Consider the following 5,879-nt stretch of genomic DNA (forward strand, 5'->3'; position numbering starts at 1 on the left):
TTTACTACAAAGCCAGTATGAAAGATAAAAGATACCAACTGAATGTGCACATTGTGCACAAATGCCCACACCTTAAGTAGGTACACGACATCAATAGTATAGTTGACATTTTTCCATTCTTTAGTACTGGGCTTTAGTCGGCTCCAATAAAGACGCAAAAAAAATGAACCTTCCTAAATAACACATAATAAAGGTATATACACAAAAAGTTTTTTAATTCGCAATATGAAGTACAGGCTATTAAAATAAAATTGCTATTTTCAAGCGTTGACTAACATGTTTATGGCATACCCTGCCGTAATATTTTAAACCCTATTATTTTAGGTAACTAGTTATTAACGTTATGCAGTTACGTATAAAATTAATGACGATGAATTAATAGACTTCTAAAATGAAGTTTTCACTATTTTTAAATGTTTTAAGAATGAGAACTTGAACTAAAAGAATTAAAAAAAAAAAGAAAACTGTTAATGGAGCATTGAATATTTTAATACCTTTCATAAATTGAAACGATGAAGCTGTCGAATCCAATTGCATAAAGACTCTAGGAAAATAGAAAATATTTTCTTTGTTGTTGGACACTTAACTCAAGACTTTTTACGAATTTTGACCAGAAATGCTTTTCATCAGAGCTTTTCATAAACCGAAGAAATAGAAAGTGAAAAGATAAGCCATGTGTCTTATCTAAGTTTGTCAATAGCATACATAGCAGGAATAACATAAAATTGTGTAATATAAAAGATATTAACACTATTCGTTTAATGCAATAATACTACAATGTCGATAAGAAGCCATTAAAAATAAATGCAAATATAAGGTAAGAAAATATACAAAACGATACATAACATAATATTCTATTCCCAGATTTGCACACCTTGATTTGTTACCTTCTTTACTATAAAGGAGCTTCTAGTACGGTACTTTAAAGTCTACAAAACTAAGTTGTCTTTGGCTATAGCTAAGCGGTTAAGTAAGGTTTTATCTAAATTAGATTTTTTTTTATAATTCCACCACCTAAGTGCAAAGTTGGATAAGCTTCGCTTAGCATAATACAGACCTTCAACTTACTTTACATAGCAGATAAAAACAAAATGTAGGTTTAGGTACGCAGTCTTTTTTATTTATGATTTAGATTTTAATTTTGATAAATTTATTTTATATTTGTACCTGATATAGCTTTTTATCTACGTTTTCACCCCCAATTACTCGTAACGATTACGATACTCAACTCTCACATTTTACCTAAATGTACACATAAATCTCATCAGGTTACTTATTACTCAAAAATACTGTCAGTCACGTTATAAATTTGAAAGTGTATTTGTGTGTATGACTGTTCGTCTTTCACGACAAAACTAATTAACCAATCTCCATGAAATTTTGCATATGCATATAGTATACAGATAGTACGAAGAAAGACATGAGGTACTTTTAACGCTGGCGGAGCTGCGGACGAAAGCAATTTTTAATATAAATATTGCAGTGGATGTAGCTACATCCACTGCAATATTTATATGTTACTCGTACTAGCTCAGTTAAAGCTCAGAAAACGATCTTCATTATCTAAGAATACAACATTTCATACAATATCGAAATCAATTTAGAACTTCTAACCCTGCTGAACATAAAAATGTTTGTTTTCAAGTATCTCAAGTGGGACAAAGTATATGAAACAAACGTAAAGTCGAGAGTTATGCTGGTGAGAAACATAAGTGATGATACGTACGTGATCGGAATCCGTCACAGCAAGACGTCCGCGACCATTATTCTGTAAAGATTCGGTCTTACTGACATCAAGGGACGATTTTGGGAGCTGTTTCCAGATAGTGAGTATACAATGTCTTTATTTCAGCGTTGTCGATGGACAAGTTGATAAGGTGCCCAATTTAAATGTGCGATGTACATACATGGAGGCACAGGTTCAAGTCACACCTCGGGCATATACCAATATTTCTTCTCAGTTCTGAGATGTAATTAAAAGCCATGCTTAGCTATTATAGCTATGCTGCGGCATACAGGCTGTCAGTTTATTGCAATATGTGTAACCATGATTCAATATTTTAATATTTCTCGAGAGATTACAGGGGTGAGATGGAAGTCGCTTCGTGTAATAAAGAGGATTGTTCACTAATTCCAGGATGATACTAAATATTTTCGCGAGCACTGAGTTAGCCTGTGAGATATAATTTCATTTTAATATTATTACCTACATTTATGTTACGTACGCGGTCTTTTCACCTTCGCTCGTCCTGTCAATATATTTAATGTTGTCGCGATAAAATAATTATTTTATTGAAACTCGCTAGCAGTATAACCATAGCTTCACTAGAAATATTCGTACAGTTGGAATTCTTGATCTTCATTTAGATTTTATTTGAAAATATTTTCTATCTATATCTGATTTTTTTTTTTGTATTTACGTGGGACATTTTTAAGCTTTAGAATTTTAATTCTGGTAACTTACTACTATTGGCTGAAAATTCAAGATTATTTATTACATTTGTTATGAGAAACTTGAATAAAGCACTAACATCTCGTCAGGTACTATAAAAATACACAAAAAAGCTACCACATAAAAATAATATAAAAGCTGAGGTGCCGCCTGAAACCTTAAGTAATCATTGTAAACTTTTTTTATAATGATTTCACACCACGTATTGCTGTTACGTAGAGAATAATTTTACATTTTTTTGTTAAAATATAAGTTTGTTTTATTCTCTGCTACAACCTTTCTTACTCTTGGTGTAAAGTTTTCGTGACATCTCACCTGTCTGGAGAGGAACCCGGGGTGCGCCTGATGCTGCCAGTTAGGTTTTTACATTATTCATTTGCTTCACTTTAAAACCTTTTAATTTACTTATATTTTCTCTTTCGGTTTTTAAAGACATCACAAAACTTAAAACATTATTTTTGAATATGTGTGTGTTGCTAGAAATGTTTTGAATAGTGTTTTAAAAAATATTTTATACTATAGAAAAGACTGAGACACAGCTGGCTCACGTGTTTGTCTTTCCTATCAGGCCGCCATGGTATATAAATAATAAAAACAAAAATTATACTAACTTTTCAGAATTTTGCCATATATGTAGACTAAATTAATATGATAATCGTATGGAAATATGCAAAGCTAGTTCTCTGAATCTATTTTCTTAACCTTCTTCATTAGCATAGGTACATTTATTATTTGCCGAGCTGATCCTCGCACGCCAGGTATGTGCGCACAGAAAGGCAAACATTAAACTGAGACAGGTTCCATTTGAGCCAAAGTCTGGAGGTAAGGTTTATTTCTCTTGGTACTTGGTATTAAATTTAAATTATTTAAAACTCATTTAAATCCATGCTTTTAACGTCCATGAGATTATAAAATAGAGCGTGCGTTGTAGCGGCAACTTTTAATGAAAATATTTTTACACACGCACGTATTTAAAATAATCTTTTTCAATCTGACGGGGTAGACAAAGTTGCAAGACGTAGGCCAAATTTGGCTGGATAATTAATAAGTGAAATTCAATCAAAGTAGTAATAAAATAAAATCAAAGATAGTGTTATGTTACCCTATCGTCTCGAAGAAGTTTGTAAGTTTTTTCTCAACTATTCATCTTTTTAAGATAGGATGAAATGAAGGGTTTAATTAGAAGATGATCAACAAGTTCATTGTAATATCGAGGGATTGAATTCGGCAAATGGCGTACTCGTAACGTACGTGAGTTTCAATACTAACCGATGCTCTTATGGTGAGGGAAAACATCGTGACAACTTGTACTTCAGGCTAATTAACGTGTTACCATGATCCTAGTTGGGTTAGCTTCTATGTTATAAAACTCAGAAAAGTAAGTCGGAAACTATGGCATAAGGTCAGATCAAGAGTACCTGAAACCGCCGAGCTTCCGCATGAAGAGACTTTTATGAATGTCCATGAAGCGAATGAAGTATGCAGGGATCGTGGCAAATGGAAAAATGTAGTCTCTGACTACCCCTCCCGGAGATAGTCGTGGGTTTCGTTCGTAGAATCGTTATTATAAGTGCACCTCTTATTCTCTGAAATTATATGCACATAGGAATAAGATAATAATGATAATTATAAATAAAACAAAATTCTTAGATCATTTACAGAGACTAAGTCTACTAGACAATAGAGAATACACCGTCAGACTCCCACATGGTCGTGAATGTCTGAGGGAATTTACAATTAATCTCCTTAAGTTTGGATAAAAGTTGATTTATATGGCGTCCGTAATCAAATGTGTACTGGCTGGTATGGAGATCTGATGTGCTCTGTTTGCTGAAATTTCTTCTACATACCCATCAAAACATAAATCATGTCCTCAAACTTTACCTACGGTGAAAATACAACCAACGGTCATGAGACTACTACAAAGGCCACGTTTCAAATTTTAAAAATTTTAAAAAAAGATGGAAGGAATGAGGCTGCCGTGTGGTTCCCGGCACCAATACAAAAAAGAATAGGACCACTCCATCTCTTTCCCATGGATGTCGTAAAAGGCGACTAAGGGATAAGATTACAAACTTGGGATTCTTTTTTAGGCGATGGGCTAGCAACCTGTCACTATTTGAATCTCAATTCTATCATTAAGCCAAATAGCTGAACGTGGCCATTCAGTCTTTTCAAGACTGTTGGCTCTGTCTACAGCGCAAGGGATATAGACGTGACCATATGTATGTATGGAAAGAAAAGCGGCTTTTATTCACAATTGTTTTCCGCTACCAAATCAGCATGGGAACTTTACGTAAATCTTTGACATTATTCCGAAGATCAAACCCAGGAAGATCGGATCCAATAAGATATAATAAAATCGTGTTGTTTATTGTGGGTTATCCTTAAATTCAGAATTATGTAAGATATATTCCAATTTCTACATAGACTGGCCAGGCAATTATTAACTGCACCAAACTGAGTGTTAAACTATGACTTCTTTTAACTTCCAATCGCGTTCACGGGATGTGAATCGGAGTTCTGTTCAGAAATCTGAAATTCATGCAATTTTAGTAAAAAAAATTGCAATTTTTCATCAATTGGCATTATTTAAGTATTAATTAAAATAATTTTACATTCAATACATACATATACGTGAAAAACTAAACACTTCTTGCAGATGGATAAAACATACTCAATTATTCAGTGCAAGTTTAAAAATACGCAAAAATGTTTTTACCATACTTCATCACCCTTCACAATTCTCGAACAAAGCTAATATTTCACATGTCGTGGTATGATTTTTATATCATAAAGCTAATGTCAGACCCCTTGTGTAGAAGGCAGCGCCCCGCTGCGGTCTTGTAGCTAATATCATATTTATCGTTTAATATTTCGTCAAAGGAAATGTTGTACCACTTACTTCGCAAGTTTACGTCTTTTAAAAATAAGAAGTTTACAGGAAACTTACTTATTTTTATTTAATAAAGCAATTTCTCTTAAGATGTTGCTGCTGTAAGTTGAGATCATGTCTTTAAAACACTTAAACTCTGACACAATAAAGTTAAATAACTAGAACATACTGAATAATCAAATATATTTTCCAGCTGGCATTGCGCTTATCTGTGACACAGTAGGTTCGAAACCCGGCCAGGTCATGACGAATGTGAACTTTTCTGATTGACTGTTTATAGCTGGCTATAAGTATTTATTATAAAATATAGTATCATTGAGTTAGTATCTCGTTGCACAAGTCTCGATCTTACCACGGCTAACACAATCTGTGAAATTTGTCCCGTATATACATATTTATTTATGTATGGGTCACGCGTCCAATGTTTTACTATCACGGCATAATTAGAAATTATTGAATAGTCTTCATTCTGGGTAGTGTTGTGCATAGTTGGAATATGTTTCATGTGAAATGTAGAGCACGGTTGAGGCA

Source organism: Amyelois transitella, chromosome 14 (genome assembly GCF_032362555.1).
Source record: "Amyelois transitella isolate CPQ chromosome 14, ilAmyTran1.1, whole genome shotgun sequence".
NCBI classification, from domain to species: Eukaryota; Metazoa; Arthropoda; class Insecta; order Lepidoptera; family Pyralidae; genus Amyelois; species Amyelois transitella.